Here is a 17,622-nt window from a genome sequence, read left to right as displayed (position 1 = left end):
ATGAATTACACATAGCCTATGATGTTCCTCAATTTTAAAAGATAATTTTCCAATTCATGAAAGTCTCAGTTGTATCGTGAGTTGTATGTTTTGTTTAAAAAAAAAAATTAAAAGTTAGCCGTGTAAAAAAGTCTCAGTTTGTCGTAACACTGTTGAAGTATAACATGGTGAAAACACGAAAATAGAAAGACCCCTAAAGTCGCATTAGTGATGTTGTGCCGGGAAGTAACGTTACTAACAAGAACAACGGATCTAGCTCGTTCTTTCGCTTCTCTGCTTATTAAAAAGACGCTGGATAAAATCAGTTAAGATAACATTACATGTGTTGTGGAGCATAGTTAAGCTAGTTAGCTAGCTAGCTAGCGAGCAAACCGGGTGGCGTATTTTGTGCGCATAGACTGTATAAGGTTGTGCGAGACGAGAGATGTAGTTCCCTGGGCGGTTGGACACAAAACTTTATCTCTCTACCGTACATTTTTTTTCTTGAAATAAGGTCCCATGGTGGTCCACCGGAAGAGGAGGGTCTTCGCCTCTCTATACCAGCTCCTATTTTGTTACCATGTAACGCCTCTCCCATCTCATTTGGATTCAAACCCACTTATGTGCAGAATTTGTCTGTGACCATCTATCAAATTACCCCTAAACATTTTTTAGTGTCGAACCACAGCGCTTTTCGGCAAACACTTATGTTAGCTGCTAATACTGTAATGCTCACAATGACAATGCTAGCACGCTGATGTTTACCATGTATCATGTTTACCATGTTCACCATCTTAGTTAAGCATGCTAACATTTAATCGATTAGAATTTACAACAAAACACAAAGTACTGCTGAGGCTGATGGGAATGTTGTTCTGCAGGTAGATGGTCATCAAATAGTGATTTGGAAGATTTTTTTAAAATTTTGACCTGATGATGGTGCTGCATGAAAAGTGAAGGGATCATTTACACTTAATCCTTAGGGATACATGAATGTGTGTGCCAAGTTTCATGTCCAGTAGTTGTTGAGACATTTCACCTTAAAACCACAGTCCTCCTCCAATTTCTGCACAATATTTAGTGCCAATCCATTGAGTAGAAATGGAGATTTACTGGCGTATATCTGGCGTTACAGTTAAAGTCAGGGGATCACCAAAGTCAGTAAGGATTTATTCTCTGGGGACCATGAATGTCTGCCCAACATGTTATGACAATACACCCAATAGCTGATATAATAATTCAATGTTAAGGTATTTTCTGTGTGGACCATAGCAGGGGGCCAACCATTCCATTCCTGCTCCGCCAGCGTTGCTTACAACCCTGATGAAAGTTGTTACAGAGGAGGAAGGAAATTTCTTCATTGATTTTTTGCACTCACAGGTAGTACATTACAACTTTTGTTTAACAAGTGTGTGTGTATATATATATATATATATATATATATTCCCCCAGCTGCACTTCCCCACACAGAAATATCTCAACATTGTATTATTATATCAGCTATTGGGTGTATTGTCATATATATATGATTTCCTGATTTTCTCATACACCCCCAATTTGTTTTTTAATAGAGATGGTATTTTTTGCTAGAAAATACAGAGCTGGGCGATATGGAGAAACACAAATATGACGATATTTTTCAACAAATACATCAATGTCGATATTGTAGGTTTGACTATTGGTGCTTTTACAAAATATTTACAAATGATATTTTTCATAAATAATCTTCAGTAATGTGGATATAATGACAAGGAAAATAATAGAACAGCTACATCAGTCTGGCAAGTTCAGAAAATGACATCACTTTTACTGTAATGCAGCCTTTAAAACCAGGAAAAAGACAACACTTGTGTCATATGATGATATCCAAAATGTACGACGATATCTAGCCTCATACATCAATATCGATATAATATTGATATATTGCCCAGCCCTAAGAAAATATGAAGCCATTTATTTTTATCAAGTGCAATATTCTCTAGTTGACATAACAAACACAGAAATGTCTTGATTCAGAGCTCATTGCATTTCCGTGCTCACTCAACATCCCTACTCATGCAGCAGGACAATCTCAGCTGTTCACACGCGCACATTTATGTGCAATTTTATATATGCACATGTGGGAGATTGAGAGTACGCACATTTAGAGTTCAGTCGGCAGTAATGTGCCGCTTCCTGCGAGACAGCCAGGAGGGACGTTAGATTCTGGGCCAGTGCACCCTCGCAACTTCTGTTCTTTGTTTCCTTTTACTCCCCTGTTCTCTTTTATATTCTTAGTTACATGTCCTTGTGTTACAGTACGTTACATTGCCTTATATTGTGTGACCCTACCAAGGGTATGTGTATGTTTTGTTGCATTAGATTAGGATACTTGATCATTTACATAATCGTGTGTTGCATCATGTGATCTCTGTGTTTCTGCTCTCGTCTCCTCTTCTCTGTTGCACTCAGCTGTTCACACACACACACACACACACACACACACACAAGGCACACTAACTATGGCCTTTGTTCTTTTTTTTTTGTTGATTCACAAATACTACCAGCAAGTGGAAGAAGTATTCGGATCCTTTACTTAAGTAAAAGTGCTATTACCGCACTGTCAAAATACTCTGTTACGAGTGCATTGAAAATGCTACTTAAAGGTGCACTATGAGTTCTGCATGGTCACTTCTGTTGATGTTCCAAGTAAATTAAAAACAAAACAGAGCAAGCTCTCCCCTTGCCCCATGTTTCCGTAACTGTCATGACTAACTGACTAACTGTCACTAACCCCACCCCCTCCCCCAACCATGTTGTGATTGGCTGGAGTGGTTTGTTATATTTTGGTGCCTATCCTGGGCCTCTAGTGTTTGTTTGAAGTTTACGACCCCTGTGTTGTATCCCGAGACCGGGCTTTTTCACAGTGTATTCAGGGGGTATTTGTGAGAAGTGGTGCTGTCCTGAGGTGAAAGATATCCTACTTTACGGCTTTATTATCGAGTCAATAGGCGTGTGTGTTCGTGTCGGCCGCTGTCCATTTCCTAAGGTTCCAAAATGCAAACATTTTTTGACTACGTGCGCCCGTGAGCACCCACGGAGGAAAACATAAATCGGCGCCTATGCCTTTAAGTAAAAGTATGTAAGTATTATCAGGAAAATGTACAAGCACTCAATGCAGAAAAATCCTCACATTTTAGAAACTGGAAACAATCAAAACCGTTCTGTCAATCAACTAAGTGTTTAATCGGCTAATCATTTCAGCTGGACTTGTGGCCCGTTATAATGTTGGGCAGTTTAATTTACAAGACAACATCGTATTGAATAAACTACATGTCTTTTGTGTGCAAAACTATTAATTTGTAAAGTAACTACAGTAGTAACTATATCCACGACGTTCCACTTCCAGGATTGCTCCGGTGCCGCAAGAAATTCTGTCGGATGTCCTTCTTTTCAACGAAGTCTGTTTCCTTCCGCTTTCTTTTTGTTGGCATTCTAAACTCTTTCTGAGGACTATGGTTAACTGCTCCTCAGATCTCTGCAGGGTAAATCCATACAGCTAGCTAGACTATCTGTCCAATCTGATTTTTCTGTTGCACGACTAAAACAACCTTTAAACGTACACGTTTTATCAAAACAAGTTCCTTCCCGAGGTTATTTTGCAGCGGCTCCGTGCGGAGCCTAGCGCCGCCCATGCAGATTGTGATTGGTTTAAAGAAATGCCAATAAACCAGAGCACATTTTTCCCCCATCCCGGAATGCTGTGTGAACTAGCCAGACCCTCTTTTGCAGCGCTGTGGAGGAAGATCTGGCAGAGCGAGACTAGATAAATGTAGTGGAGTAAAAGCTACAATATTTCCCTTGGTAGTGGAGTGGAAGTAGAAAGTGGCATGAAAAGAAAAGACTTGAGTAAAATGCAAGTATCTCATATTTGTACTTATGTACAGCATTTGAGTAAACTCACTTAGTTACATTCCACCACTGTACATACCACCCAAAGTTTTGTGTGCTACACTAGCAAGAAAAGACAAAAGGAAGAGAAAAGAGGAGAGGAGCAGGGATGAATGGAAAAGGGGATGAAGACACATTGAGGCCAGGAAAGTCAGGATAAAGGCAAAAAAGAAAAGACAGGGATAGAAACGACAAGAGGCCAGTGAGGTGTAGAGCTGCACCTCAGCGATTTGGATCGATTTCCCCTCCGACAACCATCCCTCAGCATTGGATACAAGACGTTCAGACTCACACTCGCCACTCACTCTGATCTATCAATACCTCAGTTACCAGATTCAATATCTCTCTCCCCAATGGGCTGGATGAGACTGAGAGCTATTCTTCATGCACGTCACTGTTGATGTGTGTTCACTCACAGTTCAACACCTCTGTAAGGACAGAACAACACAAAACAACAGGCTGCAGGTAACCAATCAGAAATCAAACATAGAATCCTGAGAGCAGGGAATGCAGAGATAGTCTGTTACCAGTTATACTATAAAACATTTTAGTGTTAAAATCATAGATACACACCAATAATCAGTACATTTACTTGTTTAATTTAATGAATTAAATTTTTTTATTGAGCCCCAGTGGGGAAATCACAATTTACACTCTGTTCTAAATCTATCTAAATCACTACACACAGGCCTGAAATAAATACACACATGTTCAGGACCTATTCATGGAGAGATGTCAGCACCCAACTGGTTTGGGGGGTATGGTGACTTGCTCAAGAGCACCTTGGCAGTGTCCAGGAGTTGAACTGGCATCTCTCCAGGTATCAGTCTACACTCCGTACGGGGACTTGAACCAGCAACCCTCTGGTTCCCGTTCCAACCCCCTATGGACTGAGCTACTGCCACCCCTTTATCAGGATAAACCCCTTGAGATGTATCATCTCGTTTTCGAGGGGGTCCCAACATAACACAATCATGACATAACTACAGAGGAATGAAAGAAAATAAAATTAAAATTAGCAATACGACAACGTGCATACAACAAGCAACAACAACAAAAAAATAAAAATTACACCAACAACACATGCATACGTTCATCAATACATTACATTACAACCACTAAATGGCCAAGATGGCCAATAATATATATAATATAATAACTTCCAAGGTCTTAGGTGCAACACCCAAGCCGATTTGGGCACCACCTTAGTCGAATGAATGTTACATTTATTTTTGTTTTTTTGTTTATTTAACCTTTATTTAACCAGGTAGGCCAATTGAAAACAAATTCTCATGTGCAACGACGACCTGGCCAAGACAAAGCGTACACATGCAAGACAACATAGAGTTACAGATTAAATATGTGAAATATAAACCTACAAAATACAATAAAGAATCTACCAAAAATACAGTTCTAATATAGAGTCAGTTTGTGCAATATAGTGTCTAAGTAGTATGTCAATGTGAGCATCAAATCTGATCAGATTGTAGCTGGTCCCCAGTGGAGCTCTTTAGCTAGTTTTGTCTTTAAGCTTTATAATGTCTGTATGTTTATAATGTAATTTATCTGCTCTAGCTTTTTGTCAACATTTAGACACAGATATGGTCCAAAATGGTGTGGAATTACTTTCTTTCTTTTTTTATTGAAAGAATTTTCTTGAGGGAGGACCCCTAAGTCTTACACAATCTTAGGGAAAACACTGACTTGTACTTTTTTACTTTACTACTTTACTACTTAAACTTACGTACTTCAATTCAATTTCAATTCAATTTTATTTATAGTATCAAATCATAACAAGAGTTATCTCAAGACACTTTACAGATAGAGTAGGTACAGATCACACTCTATATTTACAAAGACCCAACAGATCCAATAATTCCCCCCAGAGCAAGCATTTAGTGCGACAGTGGCGAGGAAAAACTCCCTTTTAGGGAGAAACCTCGGACAAACCCAGGCTCTTGGTAGGCGGTGTCTGACGATGCCGGTTGGGGGTGTGATGAACAGTGGCAATAATAGTCACAATAAAGATAATGGAACTATGACTAGAAATAGTAGTTGTAGTAGTTCATGGCATAGCAGGGCACTGCAAGGCGTTACAGGGTGTAGCAGGGCACTGCAGGGCGTTACAGGGTGTAGCAGGGCACTGCAGGGCGTAGCAGGACGTAGCACGGCATAGCAGGGCGTAGCAGGGCACTGCAGAGCATAGCAGGGCGTAGCTGGACGTAGCAGGGCACTGCAGAGCGTATATACATTTCGGAAGGAAATATTAAATTTTGTTTCTCTACTGCATTTATTTAACAGCAGATTAAGATAAACAAAATAACTATAATAAGACTATAAAATGAGTCACACAGTAAAATAAACAATAGGTATTATAAAATAAAATGCATATTTGCAAACAGCATATTTTGACTAAAGGACTTCTGGGACTTGTTAGCAATGGAGATGGCTGTATCAGTCCTCCAAGACTTAGATAATGGGTTCAATGGGCCCAGCTGGGACTTCATAAGGTCCTATAGCACTATTAGTGCTTTAGAACTCAACTGTGTCCCTTTAAATTCTGCTCACATATTAATGTATCAGTAGTCTATATCCTTCACGTTCCACTTCCAGGATTGCTCCGGTGCCGCAGGAAATTCCGCCGGATGCGTGTATTTTCGCCGATGTCTGTTACCTTCTGCTTTCTTTGTGTTGGAATTCTAAACTCTGGTGGATTTATGAGGACTATGGTTGACTGCTCCTCAGATCTCTGCAGGGGAAATGAGTTTTCTCTCGCACGGCTATTTTACAGTGGCTCTGTGCGGAGATTAGCTGACGATTGTGATTGGTTTAAAGAAATAATAAATAAACCAGAGCACGTTTTTCTCCCACTCAGGAATGCTGTGTGGACTAACCAGAGCCTCCTCTGCTCCACAGCGTGTGGAAGGTCTGGCAAAGCGAGCCTAATGTATCAGTAATACAAATCCAGTCATGTTATATATAAACATAGGATGGAAGACGGCACACTTTTAATTTAGTAATCCTACATTGTTGTATTGCTGTTTTATTGCACTTCTTACACTACTGCCAAAACACTGCTGTTATGCATGTCAAAAAACATATGTGTTAGTGCATTTAGTGTAAGCAGAACATACACAGCTTTTGTAAATGAGATTTTAACAATGATGGGAGAAATATTCACATCTTTTACTTAGGTAAAGCAAGTAATACCACGGTAAAAAAATACCCTCTGCTTACAAAATGTTGCTTAAGTAAAAGTGTTATTGGCAAAATGTACTTCAAGTATCATAAAGTACTGTCGTTATAAAGCAGAAGAAATGGTCCTGTGAGTACATTTTATTATTCTAGATTATTAGATTATACTGATGCAATCATGTGAAAGCAGCTTTTAACATAGTAACTGGTCACAGTGGAGCCAGTGCTAGCTACTTTATATTCTGCTGGATAGTTTATTCTATAACAACAAATCATATTTTATAGGCTGATTATATGTTTTTTATAAGTATTTATCAGTAAAGTAACTAGCTGTTCAATTAATGTGGTGAAGCAAAAGGTACAATATTTCCTACTGAAATGTAATGAAGTTGAATGTATAAAGAAACATAAATTACAAGTAATCAAGTAAATTACAAGTACTCTAGTGCAGTACCTGACTCACAACAAAAAAAGAAACCAAGACAGATCTATGTACACTATATTCATTTATTTAAAATCATATTATTGTGTCTCTGGATAATTAGTTTGAGGTCTGAAATGTTGTATATTTGAATGTATTTTTTCAATAAAGTTGTGAAAGGAAAAAAAAAGACTTAAATTCACTCAGTGATATTGTATACATGCCCTGAGAACATACATGTACTGCAAGCTTAATCAGAGCATTTCTAAACCACAGCCAAATCATATGAGATGGACTGTCGTCGTGACAACCTCTCTAAAGACTGGCGAGAAAGCGCTCAAATAGTGTGTTTGGTTTGGTACGATGACTAAGCACTGATATTTGAGGGAGAGGAGAGAGAGGGAGGCAGATTTTAGTGCTGAGTCACTGCAAGGCTGCTTGCTGCTGCAGCACACACACACACACACACACACACACACACACACACACACTCACACAATCACACACAATACCCACTTTGTACAGCCCATGAAGTGTGTTCCATCTTTCAGACCTCTAATTGTGTTTTTTAGCGTGTGCCTATTGTGTTTTCCGCCTCGTCACTCTTTCGCAGCTTACTCCCTCTTGTCCTCTTTTCCTCCCTCCGTTCCTCCAGCCTTTCACCTTTCCTGTGAAGTTTAATTAGGGTTGAAATGAGTCAGAGAGAACGAGGGAGATCAGAGTGCGCGAGCTTGTCTGCTACAGGGTTGATACCGCTGCGGCTAATCTTCTCCTTTCACTCGCTGTGCTGCTGCTCTTTGACCGTGAGACCAAGCACAGCTAACGCCGAGCTCTCCATCCCCCTGAGTTCCCCAGACACTTCACACAAACACACACACACACATATACACATACACACACACACACACACACACACACACACACACACACCCTGCAAACACCACTCTGACTTCAAAAGCCTCTTGAAAAGTTAGGCATTCTCTTTCATCTCCGACAAAAATCGAAACTACAGCAAGCTCTAATGGATGATAAGAAAAGTGAAGAATTGGATGAGCCTCATACTTTTAATGACAGTGTTCAGTTTATTTGTGCTAATTCAGACTGCTGATAACCCTGTTATCTGATTTAAAATGATCACAGAATTAATACAATAACATTTATAATGGGATTAACCTGAATCAAGTCTAAGTAATATTCTCTCATGAATGTGGTACTCTGGAAGAAAGAAATGTCGATTTTTGGGAGGATGAATATGCTGAGTCATTCAAAGACATATTCATTGTTAGAAAAATAGATCTGTAAAACAACCTGGATGGCATGACATATGGCATGAATTTATAGAATATTTGTAATGGTAACATTAAAAATGAAAAGAATGAATGTGTGCATGACTAATGAATAAGAAGAAACAGAAGGGCCCTGTGTCGAAATCTAGATTTAATACCTCCAATGTTTCAGTGTATACTGTCCGCACATAGAACAAATAAAGTTGTGTTACCACAAATTACCACGCTATAACTGACACAGTGTGTAGACATACCATTGTATTATGTTATTTTAAAAAAAGAGTAATGATGAAGATCAAAATGAAACAGATTTTTTTTTTAATCCCTTAATAATCTATTGGATTATTATTATTATTATGAAGGCATTTTCACCCTAATAATAAAAAAAAAGTATATACTGTATAGGAATCACTGACTTCTTGCAATTTTGTGGAATGAAAATAGAGGAATGCATACTGAATAAAACATTTCAAAAGCCACAGTTGAACAAAACAGTAATTGATGGGATCTGGTTGCTTTACAGCAGAGGTGTCAAACACATTTTAGTTCATGGGCCACATATCCCTAATTTGGTCTCAAGTGGGCCAGACCAGTAGACTGACGTCGTCATACTCACCAGGAAAGAAAATGCCTCTGCACTCAATTGGATAGACCTCCAACCAATCAGAGCTTCTTAGCGACCATCGGGGCCAGCTGATAAATTAAACTTTTGCCGAATCCCGTAGGAAGGACGGCAAAAACATATTTCAGATTGACAAATGCCTTGATGGCGGTTCTCTGTTCCTCTTTTAAAATGAATGCGCTGTTGATATCTTCTATAACAGACGCGATGGCGGAATCTACACATCTCAATTGTCCAGCAGCAGCCACCTTTGTTGTAAACAAATTCAACCCAAGCGCTCTTTGGTGACGTGGTTGATTACGTTACTGTTGATCAAATGTCCATCATCGTATGAAGTCCGCCCTGACAATTTGATTGGTCCGAACAGCTCTGGTTCGAGCATAGTTGCTCCACAAGTCCAGACTGAACTTCCCGACCTCAAATGTTGTGTGCGGGGCTAAGTTTGGCTGGCATCCAGGCTACCAGACCAGTAAACCACTCCAGAAAGATCAGAAACTTCATATGCAACAGAGTTTCTTGTCAACTTGATGTTGGCAAATGCAAGTTGCTTCTGCTACGACAGCGAAAGCCCAGTTCAGACCAAAGATTTCCGACGAGATGAAACCATTTTAGAACGTCGCAGGGAAAAGTTGCAGCGGTCTGAACTGGCCCGTCTCAGCTCGACTCAAGCCAGCCAGCTGATGCTTTTGCTGTGACTCAGCTGTTCAAGTCGCAGAGGCAGGTTTTAGAACGTAAGGGACGTCAGCTGTTAGAGTCAGCTATAAACTATAGAAATAAAAATGATCCATAATCCATTTTAGTTACAAACAGCTGGTCGAAATGGCAGAGTTTTAGACGGAGCCTCAACGACCGCCCGAAAGCACGGTAATGTTATATGGTCAAGCGAGCTAGAGAGTGACTGAAGAGAGGGAGCACCAAGCAGCGTTAGAACAAAGCCGTGAATCAGAGAAATAAAATACTTTCGCTGATTCATCACTAGAAATGCAACTGTAGCAAGCATCTCAATATCACTAACGTTATTCACATTTATATTTAGACGAAACAATATGATATATCCAGCTACAGAAAAGCCCAAAAGTCGGAAGTTAGAACGGAAGTACAAAGAGGCGTTGTCATGGAGATGATACACCGTCTCGTCTCGTCGCATTAGAGTGAACTGGCAGGATTTAGCTGCAAGTTTCAAATCATCTCGTCGCAAATCTTTAGTCTGAACTGGGTTTAAGGCCCAATGTAGGAAAAAAAATAATGTTACGGGACTTGGAGTGAGGGGTAATATTCCGAGAAAAAACTCGGAAAAAGAACTCGGATGTTCTTAAATTTGGAATTGGAATTAATTACTTCTCGACAATTTTCACACGTTTGCAAAGTCATCCAGTGGGCCCGATCGGACCCTTTAGCTTTTTTCAATGTCAGTCTGTCCACAACTCTGGTCTAGACTAAAATGGACGGCTGGATTACCATGAAGTATAGTATGAACAATCATAGTCCCCCATATGATGAATCCAAATGCTTTTGGGGAGTTTGTGGTTGTGGGTCAAATATCTTAAATATTGGATGGATTGCCATGAAATTGGTTCACAAATCCATGTTCCCACTCCATCATCAGGTCATTATCTGGTTTGGTTTATGAACAAATAGCTGTACAACTAATCACACTCCCATCAGCATCATGTAGTTTTTGTTTTGTGCTAATTAGCAAATGTTAATGCATGCTAACACAGTACTGTAAACTTGGGCAAAGATGGGCAACATGCTTAACTTTATATCTGGATAACATCAGCAGCGTGTTAGCATTGTCATTGTGAGCATGTTAGCATACTGACGTTACCATTAAGTGCCTGAGTACAGCCTCACAGAGCTGCTGGCGTGGCTGTAGACTGTTTGGTATTGTTAGTTATTTCATTTACTAAATGTGAAGAATAGATCATTTCTGTTATTAACTGTTACTCCACAATGTGAGTTGGATCTGAACAGTAGTGAATGATGCTGACCATTTTTGTTTCTTCTGTGGTTGCCATTTCTTTGCTCATCAAGCATACCAAAAACACATACACATTGCCCTTTTATATTAGAGTGTATAGGCTATTTGAGCTAATATAACCCCATCTGAGTATATTTTTGCTCTTTGCCATGATTTAATATCAAAGCCCATTAAAACAGTCACCCCATGATATATACTCTCTAATTTGGACCATTATGCTTTAAGGGTGCTTCCGTTGTTCAGTTCATTTGGTTCGGACCAAGGGGAAAAAATCATACATTATATCATTTTTTTTGGCCGTTTCGGTTCCTTTTAACACCACACTGTTTGCTGTGGTCCGAATCAGTTGATGAGTTGCAGCAACACAAGTCACGTGACAATATTCAATTTCACATCTTCGGCCAGATGTGTCTTTGAATACGTTTCTTTGCCTTAACCCGGCACTGTTCGACATATCTGTGAACCCCCCCATTTCCCTGAGCTGTTTGGTAAGCAATGCTGTTTTTAAAAGTTGGGACCTAATATGATCATCAGACCAAATTTCTATGACGCTCCGCACCTCCTCAAGACTCCAAGTTTGTCCGTGAGTTGCCATATGGCAATGTTGCTAAAGCGCAAACTTGTTCTCGTCCCATAATGCACAGCGCAGCTGACTACGGCAGCTGGTTTAGTCCAAAACTGTGCAGTTCTTCCAGCAGTTGGGTCAGTTGGACGGTCGAATAACGTTCTCACCACAAACAAACCGCTCCAGAGTTAGTTTGAAAGGGTATCGAGAACACCTCTAGAAGGAGGACTCGGTACGCTTCTTTGGTCCGCTTTTACTGCGCATCTGAGTGTGATTGCTGCATCTGCCTGCCCAAACCACACATTCTCACTCTCCCACTGTGTAAAATACGGAGGCTTGGTCATGTGCCTTTGGCATTTGTTATTCACACTAAAAGTCTCCTTTAGCGTTGGGACTCTTGGCGTCACTTTTGACTCTCTGGGTCGGGACGTACTGATTGACGTACGGCACAAGAGGTTAGGTTTAGGAAAAGATGGTGGGTGGGGTTATAAAATGTAAGTTTCAGTGACACACGGGACAAGAATGGGACATGAACCCCAGTCTCCGGGGTGAAAGTCCAGTATTGTTTGACCTATCCACCACCCCAACCAACCTCCTCAAGCCTTTTATGCTTCTGCGTTAAATCTACACCGTGGCTACGTACGTAGGTACGTGGAGACACAGAACCTACGCTAGACCCTAGGCCGTAGCCTGACGTGCACATATTTAACTATACCTCGCAGCGATGCACGTCGCAGCGATGCACATAGCTCGGCCGTGGCTTGGTAGCATTGCATTTCCCCCTACTCATTCAAATCAAGGAGTTGGGGTCTCATTTATAAACGTGGCGTACGCACAAAACGGGGCTGAAAATGTGAGTACGCCACTTCCCACACAAAGGTTGTGATTTATAAAAAACATACTTGAGGGGAGAATGTGCGGTCCTCCAGGCAAACTCTGACCCATGCCTACTAGAGTCTGGATCGGGCCGATTTTTTCTGTCCGAACCCGACCGCGTCCGACAGAACCGTGACCGAGTCATATTAATGACACATGTACGTTTGTTTGTGTGGAAAGCTTTTATTAAGCAACTGTAGGAAGGTATTCGGAAATGTCAACAGATGAGCGCATCAGCGCACACGGGGCAACAGGCGCACGTTAATAAGCTGTTTAATTTAAAATGTTCAACGTGTTAACCTTCACTGCTTGCTTCGTTTCCGACCGTGATCAGAAAACCAGGGGAGACTCGGTACCTCCAGGGCCGCCGTTATAACATGAATAACTCTGCTCCGGTCGCATTTACACGTCTGCTCCTCTTTCTCTATCTCTCTTCTGACCAGCTTCCACATAGACACATACACACACAGACACATGAGCTCTCCTAAAGGAGCCGCAGCACCATTTTACAACAAATGTCTTATCACGCTGATGTGACTGAGCCCGGCCCGAACCCGACCATAATTTCTAAATATCTGTCAGGACCCGTCGGGCTCGGGTCGGGTTCAGACAGATATTTAGAAATGATGGTCGGGTTCGGGCCGGGCTCAGTCACATCAGCGTGATAACCCAAAGGGTCCCAACGGTATCCATGCCTTAATGCCTACGCACAATTGGGGACAAAATAGGAATTGGCGACGCAGATGGTGAGGTGGTGAACTGAAGTCAGACTGCAGAAAGTAAATGGGAATAATGATTACTCGTAATATTTTCAAGTATAGATGCCACACACATTTTTTCACTCCATATCATGCACGTAACCATGAAGATTAAATCCAACAGTGTTATTTGCGCTTGTACTCAGTGATAATTGTTCCAGAAACACCTCCAACTCAAATCTTTAATAAAAATGTGTTATTAATGTTTAATCGGTGCTGTCTCAGGAGATGGCCCGACTGCATGGAATACATGATAGCATCAAATACCCTACCATTAGATAACAGCAGAACACAGTGTAAATAATTGAATATCTGTCTATAAAACTGTGCATACATCATCAAATGTCAAAGTCTGGAAATACAGCCGTTAAGCTCTCACGCAATCATTACACTTAATGTCCTCGTTATCAGTCCGAACTTTAATACTGTTCATAACAAAACCTGCATGAAGAAAAGTGTGTTTGTCTATTAGACTTTCTTTCATCTTCAAATTGTATCTCAGGGTGGGGGGGGGATACCACTAGTTGATGCTGTGATTTTGGCAAGGTGTTAACAATCACTGTAATTGTTGTAAACATATAAATACTGTGGTGAACCCGTGCGTAATGCTGCATGATGGCACTGCTGGCCCTGCAGGAGGACACGCTAATGGAAGAATCAGGAGAAAAAGAGACTTCAGGGACCATGACGATGACTGGCTAATATGTCGATTTAGATTCCCTAAAGCTCAGCTCTTGGATCTATGTATTGAATTGGATCCAATAGAGAGGGCAATAACGCACCGGAACCGTGCCATCCAGTCCATCCCGGTCCAAATACAGGTCCTTGCCACTCTGGGGGCAACTGGCTGTTGGAAATGTCAGACAGCGGACAGTGTTTTTTTTATTTTTTTTTATAAATATAGAATCTTCAACTTTATCACTAAGGCTTGTTTGGATATAATATATAGTTCTGTTAAATCTTATTATATACGTCTGGTATATCGAAGCTGTCCCCGAGTGCTGTAATACCTGCCGTTTTGGACGTATTTTTAATACATAGATCATTTAATAGTTATAGATCACGTATCCATACACTGTGCAAGAACAGGCCGAAATTATAATTCAATTTTTAGCAATTCCTGAACGTGTGGAACAACTGCCAGTATCATTCACACACTGATCAGCATTCACGAGGTGCTTTGCATTGACTATTTATGGTTAAATATGGGCGTATACAGGTAGAGATAAGAGGCTGATTCACGTACGCACACTTGTAGGTAATCTGTGATTTATAAAAGGAACTTTGCTTACAGGTGTGCGTACACACGGTTTTATAAATCTGACTTTTTTTTGGCTTACGCCATTTTGGGCTTTTGGGCGTACGTACACTTATAGTAAGGATCCTACGCACAGTTTTATAAATGAGACCCCAGGTCTTTTTCTGCTACAGATTTCCCACCGTGGTCAGAAAGCACAGGGGAAACACTTTGTTTCTCCCACTATGCCTCTAGAGTCGCTACTCGCTCCGAAGCTAATCCCCGCCACTCTCTCACTCGCTCAACCACACACTCCCCACACACACACATGCCGGCCCTGCTGTTCTCTTAAAGAGATCAACGCACACACCAACGCACAAGTATAATCTTCAGGCCACTTACGTAGGCTACAGCGAAAGCTTTGCGTAGAGCCTCCGCACAACCATAAATCACGCTTTACGCCGCAGTTCGGTCTTTCATACTACTTGCTACCGTTGTCGCTCTTAATACTATGTCATCTTACAGCGCCACGGTCGAGCTGCTGCTCTGGCCGGTGCGTCGTATGTGTAACTCCTGGTTGCTCCAGAGGGTGTGACCTCTTGACGTATATAGCAATTGTAAGTCGCTTGACATGTAATGTAATGTATCTGATGCTGAGAGGATGTTGAGATCTACAAACTATTAGTAATTTCTTTGTTTATCATTTGTAAATCATAGTTCCTACATTCATTCTAATCAGTAAAGCATTAGTAAATACAGTTAGTAAATGGTTGGTCCATAGTAAGTAAGCCTATGTAAAACGTTTATCAGTTTATTTTTTTATAATTCCAAAATGATGTTAATGATATATTATGAAAGTTAATGATTAATACACTATCTAGACCTACATTTGTTCATGTCTTAAATAAAATGTTATGATTTAGAAAAAGGCCTAAACTAATAGCTGGGGTGTTAACACATCTGTTACAAATACTTACCAATAATGTAATCCATGATTAACTCATGAGTTACTACTGGTTAGTTAAGTATATTGTGTGAGCCCATCTAAAGTGAGTACTTTCTATGCTTAACAAAGCATTTATAAATGAGTTGCAAAGGCTAACAGAACCTGGACACACACATGTATTGTTCTATTTGGACATGCCTTCAGTGCCTTCATGAGTTACTTTCAATGCCTCTAGATTACAACACTGTAGCTTAAGTTATGGGAAAATAATACAATTTGAGAGATTTTTACATGCAATTTATGCAATTATATTAAGAATAGTGTTAATGTTACTAAGGTAGGTTCCATACAACTTGAATCAGAAATTTATTTTTTGTATAAAGGTTACCTATTAATATAAATGTGCTTTTGATAGCTGAAAGGGATTTATATACTTTTGATACTTAAGAGAAGAATTTTAAGAATGGTTGTACAACTGAATAGAGATTTAGATTTTCAATATGGGTTAACTGAAATATCACCTTTTATTTTCATTGTAGCCTAAGCAATTGATTTTATTACTGAATAGTAATTGAGTAACATTTTATTTAAGACATGAACAAATGTAGGTCTAGATAGTGTATTAATCATTAACTTCCTAGTTTTAACCAACCGTATACATTCCTGAGTACCTAGTTAATAATGGTAAGAAGGCTTCATTTACAAATGGTTAATGCATCATTTAGGAATTATTAAAAACATCAACTGATAAACGTTTTACATGGGCTTACTTACTATGGACCAACCATTTACTAACTGTATTTACAAATGCTTTACTGATTAGAATGAATGTAGGAACTATGATTTACAAATGATAAACAAAGAAATTACTAATAGTTTGTAGATAGTTTATAAAGGGAAAATTATTTAATTTACCAATGTTTTTTGCAATACTTAGAAAGTGTCAAGCTTCTATTTATAAACATAATTTTCGAGAGCCTCATTTACTATGAACAAACCATTTATGAGTGTGTATACAAATGCTTTATTTATGAGAATTAACATAGGAGCAATGCTTTACAAATGATGAACAAAGCATTTAGCAATAGTTAGCAACTGGTTTATAATGGGAAAATGATTTCATTTACAAATGGTTGTTTCATTATTAAGTATAAATCATGTACTTACAAACATTTTTCAAGATAGGCTTATTTACTATGAACAAACCATTCATAACTATGTGAACAAATGCTTTACTGATGATGAATTATGTATGAACAACACATTAATAATGATTAACAAACCATTAGCTAATAGGCTTATTTACTATGAACAAACCTTTTAGAACTGTGTGAACAAATGCTTTACTGTTGATGAATTATGTCTGAACAATAAATTAATAATGATTAACAAACCATTAGCTAATAGGCTTATTTACTATGAACAAACCTTTTAGAACTGTGTGAACAAATGCTTTACTAATGATGAATTATGTATGAACAATAAATACATAATAATGAACAAACCATTAACTAATAGGTAACTAATGCTTAACAAATGATGAATTATGGATAGTTATTATAAAGTGCTACCGGTTCGTTGTACAACTGTAATATTGTTTTAGAGGAGGGTGAATGAATGAGGGACCTGTAGATCCATTCTCCTCACTTTGTCCACACACACACACACACACACACACACACACACACACACACACACACACACACACACACACACACAACCCTCAAACAGCCCTTTAACAGCCCTTTAAAGTTGTGGGGTCCAGCATTTTGACCCCACAAAGCTGTCTGGACCCCACAAGTATACTGTATTCCTGGTTTTTGGAC

Source organism: Sander vitreus, chromosome 18 (assembly GCF_031162955.1).
Source record: "Sander vitreus isolate 19-12246 chromosome 18, sanVit1, whole genome shotgun sequence".
Lineage (NCBI taxonomy): Eukaryota > Metazoa > Chordata > Actinopteri > Perciformes > Percidae > Sander > Sander vitreus.
The sequence above is the reverse complement of the archived record's forward strand: the minus strand, read 5'-3'. Positions refer to the sequence as shown.